The following is a 25,964-nucleotide window of genomic DNA, read 5'->3' as shown; positions in this document are numbered from 1 at the left end:
GGAAAATCTGTTTGCGAAACCCCGTAAACCATTTGTGCTTCGTGCACCCGCTACACTGCGTGTGTGCACCCCTAGGTTAGATCAGAACCTTGGTTGTGCACACGCACCCTTATATCCAAAATGCAAACCCACCTCTGCGCTGCGATTCGTATACACAAGTGTACTTACGCATGTCTTCGGGTGACGTAGAGATCGAGGGATTTGCGTGGCCATTACTATGCCGAGGCTGCGCGGGTAGTTTCGTGAATACGTGTCGTTTGAGGTAAATGTGGACATGCTAGGGATTGCAGGTGGGCCGTCCATCGGAATATTTATCTTGAGAATAATAGCCAAGGAGGTCCACTGCAATCTAGCTTCAATGGGAAACAATCCACCAAGTCTGCACTTGTGCATGTCTCCAACTTTGTCTCTAATGCTCCCCACTTCAAACTCTCTTCTCTATGCTCATTGTTTTGGAACTTTCTGCCACTTTTGACAGTGTCGACTACCCTTCTCTCCTCCTCACTCTCCAGGACCTTGGGTTTTGCAAATCTGCTCTTGCCTGGAACGACTCCTACCTGGAAGGTTGATCCTTTACAATCCCTTGGCACTCGCAAACTGTGACCCTACCACTCTCCCTGTCTATGTCAATGAAGCATCTGTCCTTGGACTTCTGCTCTTCATCCTCTATACCTGTGACCTGGGAAGACTAATCTCATTCTTTGGCTTTCACTGTCAGCTTTTTGCTGATTACACTCAAGTATTTTTCTCCTTTCCCTCCTTCACCCCAGCTGTCTCGGAACAGATTACAAACTGTCTCACTGTAAGCATCATTGGATGGTTTTCAACTGCCTCATGTTGAATTATTCAAAAAAGAAAGTCATCTTTCTCCCAGCTTCCAATGCCATCCCTCCCCTCCACTCTCCTATAACCTTCCCACCTGACTATCTTGTTTGCTTACCCAAGGCTCACAATCTTGGATTCCTCTTTGTTAATGACATCTGACTGCAACAATTCATCACTACCACTGCCTCTGCTGCTCGCATTAACCTCTGCATCATTAGGAAAATGTGTATGTTTCTCATTAACCACTCTAGAAAAAGATTCAAATCTCCACTCGTGTGCTCGGAAAATTGGCCTGCTGTTGAGGCCTACTCCTTGGCTCTCCTTTCTACTCCTTCCTCCCTCTAGACAAAGTCCTCAACTTTGCTTCACGCACTCTCTGCAAACTAACCAGATCCCCGACCACTTCTAAATACTGAGAGCCTGCTGGTTGGCTCTCCATGCACAGCCACTCTTTGTTCAGGTTCCTTCTCCTAGACTACAGAGCTATCAATGGACTTGCTCATCAGTACCTCTCTGATGATATCTCAGTTTACTCAGCATCTTGCTCCCCCATCCTCCTCTGCACTCAAACTCACTGTCCCATATGTCCCTCTGCCTCCTCTTGATTCTGCTCTTTCTCCCTACTCACGTCCCACCCCACTGTCCATAACAATCAAATACAGCCCAAGTGTTGATCTCTTCAAAGCTCAGCTTAAACTCTACTTAGTTGCTTAAGACAGAGCTTCCTCTGCCCTTTCCCACATCCTCCCTACCTCAACCCACCACTTCCTCCAGTAACGCTTAATAATGTAATGATCTATATTTCCTAAGTACTCTTTAGTTTGAAGCACTTGCACCCTTAAGTTAATGGTACCTTTGTAAGTCACTTGTTTTCTTATATACATTTTGTTACTGTTTGTTTTGTTTTGTCCCTGGTCTATATCCTAATATTTTTAAGCCCTCATAAACTGGCTCACTACTTGGTCACATCTTTATGTATGTGTACAGTCACCCTTCGTGGAAATGCTTCCGCCATCTGTAAATGGGTTATTGTAAGTCATTTCTGTTCAAGGTTGACATCCCTGTTTTTCAAATAAATATAAATACAATTACATGCTTCCACTCTTGGGACTTTTGAGGCTGCACCCGACATATGACAACCAACAACTCTTTCGCTTTGCCAATGATTGTTTTATTTACTGGAGACTTGCAATTGTTCATCCTAGCATATACCTGCTACCTAAAGGGGACTTTATTGTTTGTTATGTTATGTTATTTTGCATTTGTATAGCGCCTTATGTATTATTGGTATGATCTCAAGGCGCTGGTAGGTTGAACGCCCTCGGGAACCGCAGTTCAAGTCAGTTGAGAGAGAGAGAGAGAGTCGTAAAGTGTGTGGGTGCACCAGTTATGTGTGCAGCTGGTGTGGTTGTTGCATGATAGCTTCTTATTAGCGGTAGAAGTGGTGCTGAGGAGATCAGTTGAATGTTTTCAGTCTCGAGGGTGGACATCCAGACTGGGTTCTGGCTGCGTTAAGCCTGAGGAGATGCCAAAGCTAGCCGGTATGTGCTAGCTAGCTGTGTTTTATTAGGATGATGGGTAGTTTGATGAGTCATGTTAGTATGAGAACAGCTTTACCGAATGTGTCATAGTACTGCTGTGTTCTAGTTGAATGGTGGTGTATAGGAGAGAGTATGCCTAGTAGTGCGATATTGGGGTAAGTAGTGTGATATTGTGGTATTGTGATATTTTTTAAATATTCAATCCTGTACCTGCATAAACTGAACGCTAGTATTTGCAACTTTATTACAGCAGTTTGCAATGGATTGCATAAGATCAGCGATGCATATTATCAAAGAACCGCATTAGCACTCCTTAGTGCAAGAATGAGTAGCGTGAATGGTAAGTTTGTCTAAATAAAAGTGAAGGAAAGAAGTCAAAATATGTAAGCAATTACTATGTATGTTCAAGATATCTCTTCAGGGATGCACACCACTCATTCTAAAATAAGAAATCACAAGTGGTGCTCAGGAATTTCTCGCAAAATGCACTTGTTTTCCCTTTATCAGAAGTTGCTTTCGGGACCCTTCCCCTCTGCTGACCAAAACAGATAAACACGTTACATCCCAGCATGGATATTCTAGAGATCGATTAATCTCTGATAGCATGCAATTGCTTCTCGCTGGAATGATTTCCCTATTTATGGCTGAATTTTCTGTTTTCCATTATTTAGCTGAAACCTTTTGTGTGGCTCTCCTGCCCCAGAATATGCACTACTGCTTTCCATTTTCCTGTATCTTCAGAATGGCCTTAGCAGCCATTAGGCAGATGGAAAGTTGAGCTGCTTCTCACTTTTCTGTACCCTCTGTTTCCCTGCGTTAGATGTCATCAGAGAGGTGGAAAATTCAGCTGATTTCCACTTTTCTGTGACCTCTGAATTTACACCCCTTACAAAGATGGAAAGGTAAGCTGCTTCACATTTTCTGTACCCTCTGCTTCCCTGCCCAAACTGCCATTAGAGAGATGGAAAGTTAAGCTGCGGCCACTTTTCTGTAACCTCTTCCTCCTGCCTCAGCAGTCATGAAAGAGAAAGACATTTGAGATGCTTTCCACTCTTCTGTGACCACTGATTTTAGAGACATTACCAGTGGTGACTGGTGATTCTTTTTAACTGGAGGGGAATACATGTATGTGCCTAATATGTGGGAGCGGCTGAGCGCAGCAAGGAAGACCAAACCTAACAAGGGAAGTTAGAGGTGGTTATACCGTCAAGAAAATATTTTAAAAAAATAATGGGATAAAATTGTGAATTTTACAGCACTTCCTGTGAAAAATTGCATGAAAAGACACAGCTTGCAATCACTTATGTATGGTGGCACATGAAAAAACCCAATATATGAAAGTTACCAACAGTGCACAGGACCATGTTTCAATGCATTTCCATCATGTCTTCGCCCACAACATATGCTAGAATATAAAGCATGCTCATGCTGGCTGCGTCCATATATTTCCATATATGCTGTACCAATGTATACCAATATAACCATATAAGGATTCAAGCCAGTAAAAAATGCCATGTCATAGAAATAAAGTATATCCAGACTAGCTATACCAAGATAAGTCAGTGTACCAAGTAATAACACGTATCATGTTTGTATTGCCCATTGATGCATAGTATCTGCATCAAGGGTCAAGCAAACATGATAAGTGTTAATATTACCAGGCTAGACTGGCCTACATTGGATATAGGCCAGTGATAATACTGGTCATGTTTGATTTACCCATGATTCATAATAACTGACTCAGGGGTAAAGCAAAATCAAGTGCTATCTGGATAGCCTGGCCTGCATTACATGTAGGCCTGGCTAGCCAAATAATCTTTGCTTTACCCTTGATGGATTGTAACCCTACATCATGGGCAAAGCAAAGGTACTTGTTATTACATTAAATGTTGGCCAGCCTATCCACATAACACTTCCCTTACCATGTTTGCTTTACCCTTGATGCATGGTACTGTGTGAATCAAGGGTAAAGAAAAATAAATGACAGGCCCAAAGCAGCCCCCAGCCCTAAATGAAGGTGCCCCCCCTTCAGCAGGGCCCATACATTTAGGGGTGGGGCTGACACACACACATGCAATGTACATAACACGTTCACCCGCACATTCATACACCATTCACACACAACAAACACCTACATACATGCAAACAATCCATACATACATGCATAAAAAATACATACAATTTAAAGAAATGCACTTACCATGTCTGCATGCATCCACGCACATGCCTGTACAGCCACTGGAGGACTGGATGAACCTCCCCTCCTCTCTGGACTCAGTTTGTTCATGGTGCGGGTCACTGCAACGTGAACACGCTGACTGACAGGAGAGGCTTCCTCTCCTCTCACATAGCATGCCTAAACTGCCAGAGTATTAATGACAGCCTGCCGGGCCCATCTTCCAATGCCGTAATGACTCCCATTATTCACTGTTATGTTTGTTGTGGAGAAGAAAGGCAGGCAGCACAGCGCCCTCTGAAAATAAAGCATGCAGGACTGTGCTTCGTGTCACTCAGGTGAGGTGGTGGCCTGCGAATCAGGTGTGGGGTGTGTATGGGAGGACAGGTCAAAGAGACCCCCGTCCCCTGCAGTCCCCTCCTTGTGATGTCTATGACTCGTCAGGGGACCCCCTGCCACCAGGGCCCAGGTGGTGGGTGGACCACTGGCCGACACATGGACCAAACATACTGTATTAGGCTAGGTCCTGGAAACTATTTTGAAAACCAGAACGCCATTTTAAGACATGATTCCTCGTGCGCTGCAGCACAGCCCCCACCTTCAGAGAGTCCTCGCCTACCCCTGTTGCCTCCGCTCCCTGGCAGATCCGCTGAAAGCCCGTTCCCACGAACAGTCGGACATGAGCTAGTGTTAGAGCAAACACTGTGGGCCTCATTACGACCCATGCGTTAAGGGTTAACGCCGTCATTAACCCTTAACGCCTGATTCTGATTTTAACGGCTGCTTTTAGCAGCCGTTAAAATCCATGGCGCTAAACTGCCATGATGCTAATTACGCCACCGTAATTTACGGTGGCGTAATTAGCGCCTTCCCCACTCCCATTATGCCCTATGGGGCAAAAATGGGAATGGGGAAGGGGAAATGGGAAATGGGGATTTACCGCCCCACTCACCCTGGAATGGGGCGGTAAATCCGCCATCCACCATGGTGTAAACATAGTTTACACCATGGTGGTAAAGTTTGCGCAATTAGCGCCTGGGTCGTAATGACCCCCAGTATCTTTCACCTTCCGCAGTGCATCATTATCCTCAGCGTGACCCGGGTAGCGGGGCTGGCTTGGAAAATAACTGTAAATTGTCCTTGATGAAACAAAAGCCTCAATCTTATACCAAGAAACTGTTTATACATATATATATATATATATATATATATATATATATATATATATATATATATATATATATATATATATATTGCATTACAATCTGCACAACCCCCTTGTCAAAAACCTACAAACACTGTAAGAATAGAAGAATGTGTTATTGTGTGACAACATGGTCACGATACTCAAACCCCCTCAGTTATGTGCAAACACTCAGGGCCCCTGGCCTCCTACTATGTACTTCTCTAGGGGTAATGTAAAGAGAGTGATACCAAGTCCTTATGCCATAACTACCCTGATGCTGCTAGAGTGCAAAGGAACACAAGCGCGACAGTATTGCGAGCTCATGTAAATTGTTTAAAGAGATACATAGAATGCCATTGAATGTGAATGTACGAGTTTAACATGTATTACTGCTGTCAACCATATTGGTCTGTTGCTCCTGCGTGCTCCACCAACCCTAATGCTACCTCACGTATCGTGTTTACAATATAATGCTAGAGCTGCTAATCTTGCAAATACTTACCCTGTAGTGACTAATAGAACTGTTGATATAGTTAACGTGTTTTGAAATGACTATGTACTGATGTAAAGATTATAGACGTGTAACCCTTTAGCCATTTTACATTATACGAATCCCTTTGTTTTCAATACAATTTGCAGCTTGCGAGAAGAATATCATCGTGGGCATATCCAAGGCCACCTCCCCTCCCGTCCCATTAAAGCCTGCCAGAGAAAGCAAAGGCCCGAGCTACACCGCCTCACCTCCCCCAATTCAGCTGGAGCCACTTCAAGCATTCATGTTCCCCCACAGCTCACATGGCCACGAACACCCACCTGAATTATTTACAGCCCCGATGCAAAATCCAGCCATAACCAGAGGCCAGAGGTGCCCTCTCATAGGTCCCACGACCCACCAGTTCACCCCAGATTAATGACGCTTGTAAAAGAAGACACCTAATATTGCACCAACAGTGTGTAAAAGCATCTGTCATTACTTCTAACAAGACCCAAAGCTCGGACAGCATGCCCTGTGCCCTGAGACCCAATCCCGTGGCCTATGATACCTAGTCAACAGGATAACAGCAACCCTGTATTGATGTATCGTCAAAATACTCCGCCCAATGTGCATTCCTCCTGTGTTGCATTAACCTGTAGAATAACCTTTTGTAGGATTTACAGGACAACTGACATTGCAGCGTTGAATGAATGGGGTGTGCATGGCCCTTAGGGCAGAAAGCCAAGAAAGACGTCCATCAATGACACTGACCACGCCTGACCGGACAGCACCTCCCGGATGAGCCCAGCTGACCTGCCCACCCCACATTGGCACCCAGCGGTGTCCACCAACCACGAAGCGACGCGTCACAGCTGCACATATAGTTAGTCGACGCCACCCAATCCCCATGTACATGTACCCCCTATAGTGTGTAGGTGTCTATGACATTTTTCTAGATATAAACGCCTGTCTTTGCGATTATCAGACAGAGCGCTCTCGGAGTTTGCAGAGTTCTTTGCATGCCCTATTCTGACTTAGATAAAACTTCCCTTGAGCTCACCCGCACTTGGTCCTAGCCTTATTCCCATTTTGGGAGAGTCCATTACTGCCTCTCATTGCGGGGAGGGTCGTGCTATCTGGGGACGCTCGCCTTCATGTGACATCCCCTTGCCCATAGTGGTGAGCCACCACTGAATATTGCAGAGTTGGAAAATTGAGCTGCATCCCACTTTTCTGTAACTTCTGCTTCCGGCCTTAGCTGTCATTACAGAGATGGAAACTTCTGCTGTTTCCAACTTTTCTGTACACTCAGCTTCTAAGCAGCCATTGATTAGAGGGATGGAAAGTTGAGCTGCTTCACGCTTTTCCGTACCTTTGGGCCTACCTGCCCTAGCAATTATAGAGATAAAAGGTTGTGGAGTTTCCCACTTTTCTGCATACTCAGCTTCTCTTCCCTAGAAGCCATTGATTAGCGAGAGGGGCTGTTGAGCTGCTTCCCACTTACCTCTACTTCCTGTCCTAGGAGCTATTAGAGATCTAGGCAATTGAGGCCCTTCCCACTTTGCTGTGACTTCTGATTTTACAGATATTACAAAGAAGAAAAGCTGCACAGATTTCTGGTGTCCCGGTCCAATTTGAATTTATGATTCAAAATAATGTAAACAGGAGGAGACATGCTGGTCAATACTTGTCTCTAACTCCATTTCACTGCCATAGCAGCAGACATTACAGAGTTGCACAAATGGCTGCTTACCTCTTTGCTAAAAAGTCAAATTTCTTGCCTCAGGAAAACATACAGAGGTGGAAAGAAGCAGGTATTTCTCGTCCTCTCTCAAGGATCCTTGTAATATGGTAGGAAAACGCAGGGCTTGAGAACAATTATTAGTACAGTTGCAGGGTATGCGTACACCCTTAAAGTACTCAGACAGAGTGCACAATAAGACACCCAACTTGAGTGTGTGGTCATTATAAATTTGCCGTTCAAGGACAATTGCTAGTAAAATTGTTGGTAATTCTGTGACCAGCAGTTTTCCCAGACCGGCACCGGTACCTGCAATTCCCTTCATGGAGTAATACGGGACTCCATGGAATGGGGATTTACAGCCCTTTTCCCGGATATCAGACGGCGGAAACGAAACGTCCGTTTGCAGCTATCCCAGCGGAATTACCGGCAGGATACCAGCTAAGTCATAATGAAGGACATTTATCAAGACTTACATTGGTTCCTATAGTCAACCGAACGGTGCTATAATGGTAAATTCATGTCTCTAGGCTGAGCTATGTGCAGCAGCCGTCACCAAGCAAAAGCAACACACGGCATACTTTCAGACTTCCCTTCATACGCCTGATTTATGCAATACGCCTGTTGCAAAACAAAATTATACATAAGTATAAAACATATGACTAAACGTCAGGGTGAGCCGCCATCACAGCCTAATACACATTCAGAGCATGAGCAGAAGGACTTTTAAACTCTCAGTTCATCCCTGAAGCCATTGTTTATGCATCCCTTGCGAAACATTCATTAGCGCACAACAACACAACTTTTTGTTGTTCTAAATTGCTCTCCGGTGAGTTGGTTGGCTGGATTACATTCTGAATTATTTATGCACCCCGCTAAACGACGAGTGTGAGGGCATATGCTCGGGCGAAATGTGTCTGAAACCATACATAACGGTAGCGCAGTCGCCTCAGCTTCTAATGCATCTTTAATCTGCTAGTCTGCTTTCAAATTCGCCAACAGGGAAGCATTAAACAGAGTTGGATATTTCTTGAGTTCAGCGCGTTAAAAAAGAGATGTAGTTCGTGCACTTCCTTTCCATTTCGCTATCTTAAAATATTTCTTTCTGCTGCCTTTCTTCGCAATTTTCTGTCAAAGACACTAGGATCTGGAAAACAGCATTTTAAGGTGAAGCAGAGGTGGCCGTGAGGCGCACACAGCTGCCTGTGCGCGGAAGCTCAATTGGAGCATAAATACAGTAATGAGCGAAACTAGGTAAGTGTTCCTGGGCGTTGACACGCTGCAAAAGCAATTTCGCAAGACTATGTTCAGCACAATTACCCATGGCTGATGCATTTCCGCCTTCCTGTAGCATTATAATTGAAAGCTCCCTGGGCACTGTCGTCTGTTGTTGGGGATTCGTTTAGAGTTACAGTGAGTGGCTCCATCCTGTCTCGCGAAGAGGTGTCTACTAGGAGGCAGTCAGAAACTGAATGGGTCTCACATATTGATCTTGTCCCGGGATATCCCAAAGAGACTACCAGGCCAACATGTCTTCCTGGCAATCTTGTGGCATAATTACACTGAAGTCTTGGATTACTCTCTCTCTACTTTAGAAGAGTCTATCAACCAGACTTAACAACGCACAGATCCTGATTTTTAGTGTTTCAGTGCTTTACAGTTTGAAAATATGAATTGAGGACCTGCCTGTTTTAACCAAGCTCTTTAGATCGAAACCCTATGTCAGTGGTGCATTTCACCCTTCTTTTTATAAGAATGGCAAATCCAGTTACTCCAGTAGGAAGCAATTGATGATCTCACTAATAAACTGAGTCATATCGGTCAAAACTATTAAGAAATATTGAATTCTATTGCATTGCATCTAGCCTATTGTGCAAATTTCTTATAATTTATTAGTCGCAGAAAGAACATTGTGTCCTAACAAAATATCTCAGCTCCCATAATTCCACACTCCACAGTGGCTCCATCTTTATCCAAATCCTGTCAACCTCTGTCTATATATCACCCGTGTAGTTGCCCTTTGTCCAATTTCCTGCTGCTCCCTGTCCAACGGAGTTAGGTGTCCTTTCTCATATTTTATTATCTTACCTCTGTGGTGTTCCCAAGAGGTGACAATGAGTGTATGCGACTTTGGCACTGCTTTACTTGTTTATTGTGGTTTTGTTTCCCTTGTCTGCAAGATGCTGACACACAGCACTCAGACTTCATAATAGGAAAACCCTCAGCACTGCACAGCAACATCTCTACTTCCAATGCACTTTTAGTGCAGTGAGTAACACTGGCATTCCCAGAAAGGAGACTGAGCATCATTAGAATCACAGGACTGCTCCAAGCCAGTGGCTTTGGCTGGATGTTCCTGATAATTATTGTAGGCTCTTACTTTATACAAATGTATTACACATAGGCAGGAAGGCCAGGCCTCTCTACACGCCTCTTCCCAAAAATAAGGCAAAATTTCCCAAACTGTTAAGGATGCATGTCAAAGGGGAATGCTCGCATTTTCTGGATGCCTCTGTGGTGAAGGAAATTGGGAAAGAAGCTTTGTCTCCAATGGGATAGCCACTACCATGGGCTCCATTTCCCAGGTTTCTTCAAAGCAAAACAAAAGTTCAAAGAAACAACTTCTTTGCAGATCAAAAAGATAACTTTCTCCGCTTGGCGTCACAATTCACTCCAGGGGAAATTACTCCTTTCACCAGGCTTTTTATGACATTCAGTATTACTCAAATTCTAAAGGCTTCCTTGGGATTCTCCTTTAAAAAAACAACAACTTGAGTGTGGGTCCCAGACTCTCAAGACACTTGGCATACTCTCCTGCCAGGTTCTTTTCGACATTCAATGCAGTTCAAAAGCCTTAAGGGTATGGGTCTTCCTTAAGATTTTTCCTTTACCCAAATCCAAAGGGCACAAATCTTCCTTGGAATTCTTCTTTCAAAACAACACAACAGAAGTGTGGGTCCCAGACTCATTAACACAACTGGTATACTCTTCTGTCTGGTTTCTCTCTACATTCAATATAATTCAAAAATTCTAAAGGTATGGGTCTTCCTCAGGATTCACCTTTTATGATATGCAGTTCTCTTCACTTACTTGTCTTTGCCTGGTATACTCTGCTACCAGGACTTTCTTATGCAGTTCACTTTACAATGCAGTTCAATTTGCAGACTTGATTTAGCCTGTTATACTCTCCTGGCAGGACTTTCTTAAGCAGTTCACTTAATAATGAAGTTCACTTTACACACTTGTCTTTGCCTGGTATACTGCCCTGCCAGGAATTTTTTATGTAGTTCACTTTGCAATGTAGTTCATTTTATGTTTGGTTCCCAGACTTGCACAGCCCACATGTTGGATCCACAACACTCTGTTTGTTAGCACATGGTAAACTGTCCAATTGTGAAAGGTTTCTCACTCTCCCAATCAAATCTTTTATGGCTTCCCAGGTTTTGCTTTCAAACAGACAGGGTAAATTTGAAAAAAGAGAGAGAGGGAGATGGGCAAGCCGTTGCATTCCTTAACCGTTAACAGGATGCAATATGGTAACACAAAACAACGGTTCAGCAGGAGAGAGGTTATTCAAAAATACAGTGTATTTAATAAACTTAGATGAGCACACAGTCTGTAGAAAGGGGAGCCAACCCAGCTACAAGATAGCCCTAGAGAAGGACACCCTGACCCTATCGGGGGTGCCTCACCCTAGGTGTCATATGGTGCAACGCCTATCTAAAAGGGATAGAGGAGGAAGCTATCCCTAACCTTCTACAGTGGGGACATATGCCTAAAAGAACACATTGACATACTTCAAAGACATTTCCAACTGGCTAATGTGAAAGGCGACAGAACTGTGCATTAGATTCTGTCGAAACCAGCTCCTGTGTACAGGTTAACTGGTTGGATTCCAAAACAAGTGCAAACTTTAATGATACCCGTGGCTCTTAAGTAAAGTATTGGAGTTCAACAAGTACAGTGGAATGTCCACTAAAGGAAAACAAGCTAAAAAGGCTCTTATAAAAACATGTACTCCGTCTATGTGAGTGTACAATATACATTTTTTAACTAGTATCTCACAAGTCTTGTGGGAGATATCAGCAAGGTCATGAGAGCCCTCATGACCTGAAGGGTCGACCGGTTTCGATTGCGTTGAAGAAATAATCCATCTTCATCAGGACTGTGATTTAGGAGAAAGCAAATTTACTTAACCAGCATATCTGCACTGGAGGTGCCAATGGTAGGTACATGCGTCCCCTGTGAGGAGACAAAAAAGGAGGGAAATAGAGAAACAGGGGCTTTAGATGCAAAACCGTTACCTGGATCCCCCTAACTAATGGGCAGTTAAGCAAGTGGCATCCTTTAATGAAGGAAACAGTTGGAATAGATCCTTAATAGTTACAGGCTACTTCGGTGCCTGGTCATTTAAATGGTGGACTGTGAATCTTATGGTCTCCTAGGGAGGGGAACAGAGGGTGGTGGTGGAACAGGTGAGGCATTAAAAGCAGCATGTTACCCTAGAACTTAAATCTCGTACTCCATATGTGTCTAATCCCAACAGCATCCCACTGGTTGAAAAGGGTCGGGTGGTGATGGTGTGCGGAGGAGTGGGGTAAGCTGGTGTAGCACTGTGACCCCACTGGGGAGTAAAGGCATGCAGGGTGGCATTGGATGCCTCTGTTTATCTCCAGGAAGGAATCCAGGAGACCTTGTGGACTCACTTGCACTGTTCAAGGCGTCATGCAGCAGCCGCTGCAATAGTAAAAAAGGGCACTGTGAGTATAGGGTCAGGGGACCTTAGAAGGTCCAGAGAGGAGCGCGGACCATGGTGAGTCTGCTTACCTTGTGTACGGAGTTGCTGCGTGCAGCAATGCCGGACAAAGACTGATCGAGGAAAAGGGAGCTTGATCGCCTATAAAAACAAAGAAGAAAACGCGGCTGCGCTGCTGGCTGCGTGACGCGTCCCTTTGGCATGGAGACGAGTGTACCAATTACAGGAGAGGGGTAGAGGAGAGGGGGCGGGGGGCCAGACGGAGGTACAGTTTGGTGCCGTGGGAGAGCAGCTGCAGGGGATGCTATGTGCAGAGGGATGCATGCAGATGAAGCCGATAGGCGGCATAACTTTGAAATGTTGAACTCAGACTGAGAAGAAAATATAAAAAATATGAAAGCGCTAGGCACAATGGCATGGGCCAGAGCTTGCAATATGTAATTTGCATCAAATAAAGGGCTCCCTCTGGATAGTGCCAGCGGGTGGAGTCTCACTGTTGCATTAACGCCTCTGTCACTGGTGAGTAAAGGTTCCAGTCGGTGGGTACAGATCCTGCAGGGCTCACGGGAGTGCAATGACCCCAATAAACAAAGGTAAACAAAGAACCAGATGTGTTACCTGCCGCGCTGGTGACCCACAAATCTGCCTGGGGCTGGAAAACCAATGGAAACACCGCCAAATGTACAAGCTTGCTAGTGGGGTGTAAAGCTGGCTGCGGTGGGTGTATTGGAGCTGTATAAAGTCTGCGGTACTAGTGCTGGTGGCAACCTCGGGCAATCTGATGTCTAGTGCCAGAGCACATGCTATCAACCAATATCTATGAGGGTACAAGGAAGCAGGGTTCCAGGTGAGTTCATGATTAGGGGTGAATGAGATAGAGATATCTAATACCTAGTGGATCGTGTGCTACAGGGGGCGCAGCACAGGGGAAGAACGTTAATGGAACTAGGTCCTAACGGCAAGCTCCTGCCACTGGATGTTCTCAGTCAGACCTTGTGAGCATGTTTTTAATCTAAAAAATCCACATCTGTTCATGCCTGAACAGGATATTGTGGAGGTTGCCACCTCTCTAGGGTGGTATAACCTTTTTAATGATAGTCTACTTGAATTGATCTACAGTGTGCCCTTCAGCCACAAAATGTGTACTAGGGGATTAGCCAGTTTATCTGTTCTTATGCATGATCTATGTTCTATCATGCATTTGCAGACTTGTCTGGCAGTCATGCCTATATATTTCAAGTTACATGGACATGTAATCATGTAAATTACACCCCTCGTATTACAGTTTGGGAAGGCATTCTGTCTCCAAGGGCTGTTCCAGTCGATGTCTATTTCCATGGTACATGAGGTTTGTGCACACATTGAGCAGTTTCTGCATGGTGCATAGCCCCTCACAGGGGAGGTATTCCATAACGTGCGTTGGCTAGGATCACCTCTGGGTATGGTGTGTGTGCTAAGGTCTTCACTAGCTTATCTCTTATGTTAGACCGTCTTTTGAGCACAAAACGCGGGACAGGTATGGTGCTCTTTCCTGTATTGAGAATGGGCCAGAGTCTCATCACCTCTCTTTTGATTTTATTCAAGAGAGGTGAATAGCTGAAGACGTCAGTGAAGCCTGCAGAGTCTTCACGTTTAGCATGTTGTTGTAAAGTTACTGATCTTGGGATATTCCTAGCTCTTTTGAATGTTTCCTTAATGATCCTCGTTGGGTAGCCTCTTTCTGACAATTTATTTTTGAGCTGTTTGGCCTGCGTAGTATAGGCAGATGTCTGTGTACACACCCTCGGGTACCGCAAAAATTGCCCAAAAGGCAGGTTGTCTTTTAATGATTTTGGGTGATAGCTCAAATAGCATAAAAGTGAGTTCCTATCTGTAGTTTTTTTGTAGACACATGATACAAGTCCCCCATTGTCAGCTGAAATGGCCAAATCTAAGAAATGTGTGTTCTGTTTGTCTTTGTCAAGCATACATTTCAGGTGAGGGTTCAGTTGGTTAAACCAGACATAAAAAGAGGCTAAATATTCATCCGAGCCTTTGAAGATTACAAAAATGTCATTGATGTAGGGAGGCCAAATAGCCAAGTCGGAAAGGTAAGGGTTGGTGTCAGAGTAAATGTGACAGCATTCAAAGTGTTCAACTTAGAGGTTCGCCAAACTGGGGGCAAAGATGGCCCCCATTGCCGTCCCTGAAATCTGTTGGTAATATGTGTCCTCGAACACAAAATAGTTTCTAGTGAGGGCTATTTCAGCAAGTTGAAAGATAAAGCTGGGTGATACTCCAAGTAGGTCAATGCCAGAGTTTAATAGGCAGCTGATCATGTCTAGTGTCTCTTGTTGGGGTATTCGTGTGTACAGAGACTCAATGTCTATAGTTACGAACCATTCCTCCTCCGGATTGAATTGGAGGGAGTCCAGTAAGACCAAATTCATGTGAACACCTCTCCATTAAAATACAAACTACCCCTAAGACCACTATCACTTTGGAACTAATATACAGACCCCCTGGCCCAATAGGGACCTTTGAGGAAGATATAACCTCCCTCATACAAGAGAAATGTAAACCTCTCTCACAGAACATTATCCTAGGTGACTTTAACCTGGGTTACAATGATCCTCACGATACCCCTGCATCTTCCCTTGCCAATGCCCTCTGCGAAAACACAACTACACTCAATGTATCTCCTTACCCACGCATCAGAAAGGCAGAACCTTAGACTGGCTCGCTGCCCACAACTGTAACATCGTCTATAAGGTCCCCCAACCCCTTATATGGACTGACCATCTCCTCCTATTTGACATTAGCACCAACAACCCGAACCACATACAGTGCCCCCCGGCACCAGCATGTATGACTAAAAATAAGCGTAACTATACCGTAGAAGCCCTCATTCCACTGGTTCTACCTACCCTTAACACAATCCCTGACACATCGGACCTCAACCTACTTGTGGACACCTACAATGACACCATGACCAAAGCCATTGACATCATTGCCCCTTTAAAATTACGTAAAGGTAAACCTAGAGCCCATCTTAACTCCTGGTACACTCCGGAACTTAAAATACTAAGAAATAAGAAAAATAAAATGGAAACCCTTTGGAAAATGAATCCATCCAAGGAACACAAAATCAATCTCACCAATGCATCTTCCCTCTATAAAAAAGAAATACTTTGCACCAAAAAGGAAGCTTGCAATGTAAGAATAAACAATGCCAGCTCCAGCACTAAAGAACTATTTACTATCTTGAAGGAGCTAGAAAACCCCAATCCACCTATGGACATGTCCGTGAAGGACCAACTATGGTGCACAAACATCCAAAACGCCCTTGCGAATAAAATCACCGGCCTGCAAACGAAATTTGAAAACAAAAGACTACAACTCTCCAATAGTAACCTACCTACCCCCAGTTCACCCTCTACGTCCAACACCAACTGTGGCTTCACCTTCAAAAAGGTAACCTCACTAGAAGTGCAAAAAATGATAACTTCTCTCAAACCGTCAAACTGCAAAGGGGACAGCTGCCTCGCACAGATTATAAAAGATGCAGCGAGAGACCTCTCCCCATTTATTTCTAAACTTATAAACGTATCATTCTCTACTAACTCAGTACCTAACAATTTGAAACAGTCAAGGGTCCTCCCTCTTCTAAAAAAACAGACTCTGGATCCAGCCATTCCTACTAATTATAGGCCTATCACCACCGTTCCCTTCCTGCTAAAAATCCTGGATAGAGTTGCTTACTTGCAAATCCAGAATTATTTAGAGTCCAACCAATTACTGGGACTGCGTCAATCTGGCTTTCGACCTCAGCATGGAACAGAAACTGCCCTTGATGATCTCAAAAGTCAAATTGACGACATTAAAGACAAGGGTAAGGCTGCTATCCTACTCCTCCTAGACCTCTCAGCACCCTTCGACCTGGTCGACCATAAAATACTCTGTAACCACCTCTCTTCTGCAGCCCACTTGTCCCCCTCTGCTGTCACATGGATACAGTCCTTCCTGGCCAACAGAACCATGAGGGTCTTTTCCCCTGTGGCAGCAGCAGACCCCATCCCCATCACTTGTGGTGTCCCACAAGGTTCATGCGTTTCCCCTACTCTTTATAATATCTTTACAAAGCCCCTCTTTGATAAATTGGATCATCTGGGTGTCACCTACACAAACTATGCGGATGACACCCAGATACTCCTCACCATATCGGGCAATTACAATACTGATGTCACCAGAATCAATGACATTTTCTCTGTCATTCAGGCATGGATGGCCACACATGGCCTCTGCCTGAATGAGGAGAAGACCGAACTGCTCATTGTTGGTTCACCTAACAACCTACAAAAACTGAGCCCTAACTACTCCAAAATCATCATCGATGGCAACACCATCCCTGTCGCCAAACATGTGAAAACTCTTGGCTTCTATCTTGATGCCAATACCAACCTCACTAAGCAAGTCAATTCAACTGCCTCTTCCACTGCCTATACAGGAAAACTAATTCGAGCCTGCAGACCTTTCCTCTCTACTAACAGCTGCCTCACACTAGCTAGAGCCCTCATACAGTCTAAGTTAGACTACTGCAACAGCCTCTACCTAGGTGCCAACCAAGCTATAATTAGTAAACTCCAAGTCATTCAAAACAATGCGCTACGAGCAGCACTAAACATTCCTAGGCGAGAGCATATCTCGGACACTAGAATCACATGCAAATGGCTTACCATTCAACAAAAAATCGACCTAAAAACTCTCTGCCTCACATACAAAGCCCTCAACCACCTAGTGTCAGGAATGGCACTCTGTCAAGAGTGGCACAGGGTACCCAGGTAGGTTTTGGGTGGCTGTGCCGAAGTAAGGTAGCAGATAAGCACACACAGCAGGGAGTTAAACAAGAAAGAAGAGTAGGAAACTTGCTGTGAGCCAAAAGGGGCAAAAGATACAAAGGTACAAACAAACTGGATTCCCTCTTGGGGTGTATGCTGAAATGGGAAAGAGTGTTCCACGAACCTTAGGAGACTCCAGCCTTCTGCACAGATTGCTATAACAGAGGCCCACGCTGTATGCTCATGGCTGGGAACAACAGCAGTGGGTGTCTGTAACACTGAAAACGCGACAAGGGAAGGGGCAGAGGTTGCCTGCCGGAAACCAACATGCAAGCTCTGTACAAAGGGATTACATAACACACATGAGAAGACAAGAACAGATATATCCAGCGAAAGGAAGTCAATGAGCAATCTAGCAGAAGGAAATGAAGGAAAGGCAGTTAGACTGAAGTAGATAACCTAAAGGTGGAGTACAGAGGACTCAAGGAAGAGAACAAGGGAGCAGCCATCAGGAAAACAGAAGGGCTGCAAAGTAGGAAGCAGGTCTGCAGTCAAGAGTGGGACTAGGTGCAGACAAACTGTAGTGGACTGCGGAGGACTGTAGTAGGCTGTAAGGCAGGGAGTCCAGAAGAACAGGACAGAGAGAGATTAGTAGGAGGCGACAGAGAGCCCAAAAGAATAGGGCCGCGAGGTAGGGAGCCCAGAGGAGCAGGGCTGTAGGCAGCTAAGTGTAAAACAGGCTGTACTGCAGAGGAGTGTAGCAAGCCGCAAGGCAGGGAGCCCAGAGGACACGGGCTGTAGGTAGTGAAGAGGTGCAGGCTGCAAGGTAGGGAGCCCAGAGGACAAGGGCCTGGAGACAGCAGAGGATTGCAGGCTGTAGGGCAGGGAGCCCAGAGGACAAGGACTGTAGGCAGCCGGAGTGAGGCAGGCTGCAGGGCAGGAAGCCCAGAGGACAAGGGCTTGGAGACAGCAGAGGGTTGCAGGCTGTAGGGCAGGGAGCCCAGAGGACAAGGACTGTAGGCAGCCAGAGTGAGGCAGGCTGCAGGGCAGGAAGCCCAGAGGACAAGGACTGTAGGCAGCCGGAGTCTGGCAGGCTGCAGGGCAGGAAGCCCAGAGGACAAGGGCTTGGAGACAGCAGAGGGTTGCAGGCTGTAGGGCAGGGAGCCCAGAGGACAAGGACTGTAGGCAGCCAGAGTGAGGCAGGCTGCAGGGCAGGAAGCCCAGAGGACAAGGACTGTAGGCAGCCGGAGTCTGGCAGGCTGCAGGGCAGGAAGCCCAGAGGACAAGGGCTTGGAGACAGCAGAGGGTTGCAGGCTGTAGGGCAGGGAGCACAGAGGACAAGGACTGTAGGCAGCCGGAGTGAGGCAGGCTGCAGGGCAGGAAGCCCACAGGACAAGGACTGTAGGCAGCCGGAGTGAGGCAGGCTGCAAGGCAAGGAGCCCAGAAGAGCAGGGCAGCAAGGAGTGAGCCCGGAGGAGCAGGGCCGCTGGCTGTAGAGGGCTGCAGAGGACTGTAGTAGGCTGCAAGGCAGGAAGCCCAGAGGACCAGGGCTGTAGGTAGAAGGCAGGGAGCCCGGAAAGGGCACTGGATCAAAACAGGATAATGCAGCAACAGGAACAGCATACAAAGTAGCGGGTCAAGGCAAACAGGAGTGGGAGATCTCAAGATGCAAGACACTGTGCTCCTGCAGGCAGCTACTTATATACAGCCCTGCCCTGTTCTGAGGCAGGCTAATTGACAGCACCTGGGGCAGCACACCTGATGACAATCTGCCTCCTCCCTCTCTGGTCCTGAGCAGGTGGAAGCAGCACTGGCCGCTAGGGCTTCTGGGGATTGTGGTCCCAATAACGATGAATGGGAATAGCCAGGAATTGAGGACTGTAGCCAGGTGCATTATGGTAAATGTAGTTAATTGAATAAAATAAGAAAGAACCAAAGTTGAGCAAATGGAAATAAAAGACCAAGGCGTGAAAAGGAGTTGTTCAAGGAGTATTAGGAGGATAAATGAGTACCAAGTAGTCCATGATGGTTGCCAATGCGTGTGCCAGCAGCGCGGGCATGACACCTAGCCCCCCCCACTTTACCAGCAAATTCACCTGGAAGCAGTCCCTCAGAACTACTAGATCTTCCAACGCTGGAACTCCTTGCCACTAAACATTAAGTCGGACAAATCTTTCCAGTCCTTCAGGAAACTTGTCATTGGGTGGCTATTGGCAAAAAGTCAATCAGTATGTTAGACACAGCCACTATCTCTATATACTGTACATGTATCACTTATGTCATTAATGGATGCCTTTATTGCCACTGTCTGTACTTTCTGTATATAACCCTTGCTAAAAAGTATCACTGTTAATTACAATGTATTGTGCTTTGTAACCTGTACCAGCGCCCATTTACTCCCGGGTCCGGAGCGCTATATAAATAAAATAAACAAACAAACAAAACAAACATGCTGGTGGAGTCTTTGATATGCCTTCGCATCTTTGGGATTTGGTCTTTGATAAAAAAAAGTCAAGATATTGTGACAGTGGTTCCAAGACTGAATCGATCCCTGAGACAATTGAGCACCCTGGTGGAGGAACAATGCCTTTGTGGATCTTGGGTAAGGCATACATGGCTGGGAGCCGCGGGTAGGCCGGGGACAGAAACGGGCACAGATGTATCCTTCTGCCTCAGCCTCGGCAACAATCGGAGCTATTAACACCTGTAAAGTGGGAGTCGGATCTGTAGGTAAAATACAATAGCTGGTGTCATCAGACAAAAGAGTATTGACCATGATGGTATACTTGGCAGTGTCCAGAATGACAATCGCTCCACTCTTGTCGGCTGGTTTGATTGTGATTGCTGTGTTGTTAGATAGATCTGTGAGAGCCAATAATTGTGGTTTGGTGCAATTGTTGTTGATGAACGGTATGTTAGTTTCGAATTCAGCAACTTATTTGAGTAATGCTTGCTTGAACGTAACTGACTCAGCAGTGTTGGAACAATGCGGGGGAAAGAACTGTGATGGAGGGCGTAGGCCTATAACGTCTCTGTCTTCATAGACTTTGTCAGAAAAAAATAGCTTCAGCCTGATTTTCCGCATTAGTTGCATGTATTCAACACGTGTTTGCAAGGGGTATGATATGCAGTTCTCTTCACTTACTTGTCTTTGCCTGGTATACTCTCCTACCAGGACTTTCTTATGCAGTTCACTTTACAATGCAGTTCACTTTACAGACTTGATTTTGCTTGTTATACTCTCCAGGCAGGACTTTCGAATGCAGTTCACTTAATAATTAATAAGTTCACTTTACACACTTGACTTTGCCTGGTATTCTCCCCTGCCAGGAATTTCTCATGTAGTTCTCTTTGCAATGTAGTTCACTTTATGTGTGGTTCCCAGACTTGCACAGCCCACATGTTGGGTCCACCCACAACCCTCTGTTTGTTAGCGCATGGTAAACTTTCCAATTTTGAAAGGTTTCTCACTCTCCCAATCAAATCTTTTATGGCTTCCCAGGTTTTGCAGCATCCCACGTTAAGCGCACCTGGCATTCAACCTCCTCCCATTGGGCTCACTTGTTAGCTGAATTCACTCCAGCATTATTCATGCTGCTCGGCTACTGCTCCTGCTTGCCAATGAACTGGTGGAGCACCTCGCTTATGCTTCGCTGCTTATCAGGTTGGTGTCTTCTTACAGCATCATGCTGTCACTGGCCTCATGTTGCCTGACCTCCAATTCTCCAGCATACAGCAAACAATGATTCCTTCAGTCTTCTTCATTCGGGCAGCACTTCTCTGGCTGCCTGTTCTCCATCTGTTCTCGCCTGCAGCATAGCTCACCCTGGGCCATCTCTCAACCTAACAGGAACTGCCTGCTCATATCGGCTTCTCTCTCCCTTCCTTCAGCTATCAGGGTTTTAAATGTACCTGCAATGATTGCAACACCGCATTGGCTTCTGTACTCTAGTTATCCTTATTACTCCATTAATTTTCTTCATCCCAGTATTTTCAAAGGTTTCATTACTTGGGTTTGAAAATCAGTTCTTTTGATTACATGATGTTGAAAGATTCTCTTTCTCATCTCTGTCGTTGTTATACTATTGGTTCCATGATTTTGAAAGATGCCATCAGCAAGTCTTGCAGGTTGTTAAAGGGGGTAATCGCAATAGCCTATCAAGGCATCAGGAATTGAGGGGATATACCTAAAAGGGAAAGGGGATACCATGTCTCATCTGATGATATCTCTTCCCCTCCTGGGGGGTTACCTTCCTTCAGGTGATCCTCCTGTGATGCTGGAAATGCATTGGAGGGACAGGGCCTCCCTGTCCTTGTCCTGTAGCCCTTTTTTGATGCAGAGACTCCCACTACTCAAACCCAGGTGAGAGCCTTTTTGGGCCTCACTGGGTATTATTGCAATTTCATGGCAGACTATGGAACCATAGCTGCACCACTGACAGCTCTGACTTCACCCAAACAGCCTAGGAAGGTTAACTGGACTGAAGACTGTCAGAGGGCCTTTGATGGCTTGAAAGAAAGTCTGTGTAGGGCACCTGTGTTGTGTGCGCTTCACTACAGCAAACCCTTTATCGTCTAGATGGATGCCTGCGACACCGGAATTGGAGCTGTCTTGTCCCAGTTAGATGACAAAGGGAGGTAACATCTGATCATCTTCATCAGTAGACAACTCAAGGGTAGAGAACTTAGGTGGGCTAATGTTGAAAAGGAATGTTTCAGTATAGTTTGGAGCCTTAGGTGTTTTAGGCCCTACCTTACGGGGTCTACCTTCAAGGTCCAAACAGATCAAAAGCCCCTGAAGTGGCTTATGCAGATGAAAGGTGAAAACCCAAAAATGCTCAGGTGGTCCATTAGCCTGCAAGGGCTAGACTTCACCATAGAGCATAGACCAGGCAAGAGTCACGATAATGTAGATGGCATTTCCAGAAGGTATGTTGACCGTCTGGATGAGGGTGTCTATCCCATGGGAGATTAGGCACCCTAACCTCAGTCTGGGGGGGGCACTGTGATGCTGGAAATGCATTGGAGGGGCAGGGCCTCCCTGTCCTTGTCCTGTAGTCCTTTTTCACTTATGTTCTGTATTGTTTTCTGCCCAGGAGTCCATGTGGGACTCCTGGCAGTGCAGCTCTTCCTGTTTTTGGTTTGGTGTATAGTCCCATGGGATACCCTTATGGCACCCATGGGTGGGGGTGCAACCCTGTGCCCCTAGTGTACGTTTTTGGGCACCTGTGTGTGGCCCACAGAGCAGGGTATGGGCTGGTGGCAGCTCAATGCTGAATTTGACAGGTGCTCTGAGTTCTGAGTATCCTCCATTTTGGGATACCCAAGCCCTGCCATTGGAATCAGTTGAGTCCTGATTGGAAACAAGGTGGCCCCTGTGGCCTCTTGCTTTCTATTGCTTGTTACCTTGTTTTCCCAAAGTCCTGGGAAGCCCTGACTCTATCCCTTCCCCCTGACTGGCTGTTGGGTGGAAGTTCCATATTTGGTGTTGTGAAGTCCAGGCCAGACTGGCAGGAGCCTTCTCAGTGACTGTATGTTCTGGGTACACCCTGTGGGTGGGACCTGGGTGAATGGAGTGTGTGACCATTATGCACTTCTTGTTGTGACTGTCTGGTTTCTGGAATGAGAGACAAAGACTGAGACAGCCCTGCCCGAAACTGGTATGAATGCAGTGTGTAGTGTTGAATGGCTGGTTACTTGTCCCAATACACATTCCTTGTTGTGAGTGTCTGAGAGGGAGGACTATGGCCTGAATGCACTGTATACCTGATTGGCTGACTGACTGCATGAATTCCCTTCTGTATGATTGGCTGCTGAGTGTGACCCAGCAGTGTGGTTGAGAGACAGTATAGTATATCTGGGGACCTCTCACCACTGGAAATTGTTAAGAAGCTGTGTCTACACTCGAAGAGTAACTGGAACTGCTGACCCTCGACGTCCATCTGGAAGAAGAAGAACTGCTGCTGCATTTGCTTCGACCCGATCCGAAAGCTGACAAGTTCGTCGAGGACAGATCCAAGAGAGGACCTCGTTAGGTGCCCTCGTCCCATGCTCCGAGGGACCACCAAGCACCGCTAACCTTCACCGAACTCCCTGGAAGACAGACCCTCGAAAGGCTGTCGACCGGATACAGGGACCTGACGAGGAGAACGAAGTCAAGCACCTGAACATCAACGCCGTCGAAGTCCATTGCCATCGACCAGGGTTCGGAGTATCACCGTAACCGCTGGAGGCCCGTTGAAGCCGTGTTGCCCAGAAGAGGGGCCCGCTTGACGTCGAGCTGCCGACGACCGGAGCTGCCCGCTCCTTCGCCTAAGACTGTTGAATCTAAAGACTCCCTTGTCCGCACTATCGACCGCTTTATCCCGCCAGAGAAAGTCGAGGACGTTGACATGATGAGGAGTTCCCGCCGTTGGGTTTCCCGCCACCCAAAGACCACAAAGACTTCGACGGCTCAACGCCCTTGTTGGGCCACAGTTATTCAGAAACTATTTGCAGTCCTGAACTAACAATCGCCGAGGTGCCCCGCACACCTCATCCTCGAAGGATGTCGCTGACGAGCACCGCCTAGATCGACGCCGTGGTCTCCGCACCCTTGAACTTTTCATCGACGCCGTCAACGCCAAGTTCACCTTCTTCAACACCTCTCGAGGATCCGTGGCTACTGCTTTAAAGGGAGTCACTCAAGAAGGATCCATCGACGCCTCTTCGAAGAACTCTGCTCCACCAGGTACATTGGAGGGAGAGAAACATTATAGAAGGAAATAAGACTTATAGAACGATATATGGACTGGGCTTGTGATATATCTTTGCTTTACAGGTTGCCCAGGTGGGGGGATCTCCACACAGAACTGTGTCTAGTGGTAGGGGCCAGTATTCTGCCAATTGTTCTAACCAACTGCTTTACTCCTATGTCTATTGTTGGTTACCTTTATTAATTGATTTGTGTGACATTGATCTGATAATACTTGTTGTACCACTTTAGAACTGCATATATTTGCCATTGTAGATTTTCTGAGCACAAAGTGGGTTATTGTGATAGTGGACATAACCTTGAATATTAATTATACAAAGACTGTGTTTTAAGTAATACAGTGTGTGGACATTCCTTTGTGGGGGCTTGGGCACTACACTGTACTTAAGAACCAGCCTGCATCACCTCCTGAGAAGCTAGACCTTGATTGCTCGACCATGTACCAATAATAGAGAATCTTGGCTGGGGTCCTCTGTGCCTCTCCTCTACCATATAGTCTTTACACTGGTGGCAGCGGTGGGATGCTTATGGTTTTAAGAATCAGTGTATAACCATGCCACTAACAAAATATCTGCACTTTGTTAAATTAAGGTTTAGTTGTGTACAAGATAACTGCATTACAAGCAATGGAGTCTATTGCAAATAGCAAATTGACTAGGATGAGCTTAGAGGCTCTCCAGAGTGCCTGTGAAGCCAGGGAGTTAGACTTTGTGGATAAATCTAGGGCTGAGCTGATAGCTGCCCTGGTGGACTACCAGACTGATGATGAAACTCTTGAAGGGGGATGCAACCAATGAGGTCACTGCCCCTGGGGTTATTGCTGAATCTGTTTCTGGGAATGCCACCATTTTTGCTGCCTCTGTTCCAAACCTCAGCAATTCTTTGGATCTTGAGTTATTAAGGATGAAATTGGCCGTTGAATAGCGCAAGTTGGAAATAGAAGCTGAGCGTTTGAAGCGTTTGAAATGGTTAGTGCAATTCATGAAGTTGATAAGAGAGATTGGGCTAAGTGTTTGTTAAGCAGAGTGTCTCAGACTGGAAATGACTGTATTCTGAAACTGAGTGTTGAAGAAAGGGGTCAGTATGAGCGCATGAAGTCTGCTTTGATTGCCAAGTTTGGCAAGACAACTACCCAATACCTTAAAAGGTTCAGGAAATTTAAGAAAAGAGAGAATGTGTCTTGGGTTGACTGGGTGAGTGCTGCGCACATGAACATGATGGGGTGGATTGATGGTTACAAAGTGAAAACGTTTGCTGAATTGTCTCACTTTTTGATTTTTGAGCATTTTTCTGAAGCCTGTTCACCAGAGCTGCGTCAGTATGTTGCTGACCAGAACATTTTGGATTCCTTTAAGCTGGCTAGATTGGCTGACAAGTGGGTCTACCACTGGGTGTCCCCTAAGGACTCCAGTGGGAAGGACAAGGACAAACAAAAGGGGACCTCTCAAAAAGCTGCAGAGTCCCAAAACCTTCCTCTCCTAAGACCCAAAAATCTAAAGAGGATAAATCATCTGTGGGTGGGGATAAGAGTAATGGTCCACCTGCTGCAAATCAGGCTCCCAGTGTTTCCAGTACCGTACCCCAAATTCTTGGCACCTGTTGGGAATGTGGGGCTCTGGATCACAAGAAGGGTGACTCCAAATGTAAAGGTAAGGCACTTGGAGTACAGGCTGTCAGCCTGAGCTACCCTTAC

Source organism: Ambystoma mexicanum, chromosome 11 (genome assembly GCF_040938575.1).
Source record: "Ambystoma mexicanum isolate Mex_15411 chromosome 11, UKY_AmexF1_1, whole genome shotgun sequence".
Classification (NCBI taxonomy): domain Eukaryota; kingdom Metazoa; phylum Chordata; class Amphibia; order Caudata; family Ambystomatidae; genus Ambystoma; species Ambystoma mexicanum.
This window is presented reverse-complemented; position numbering follows the sequence as displayed.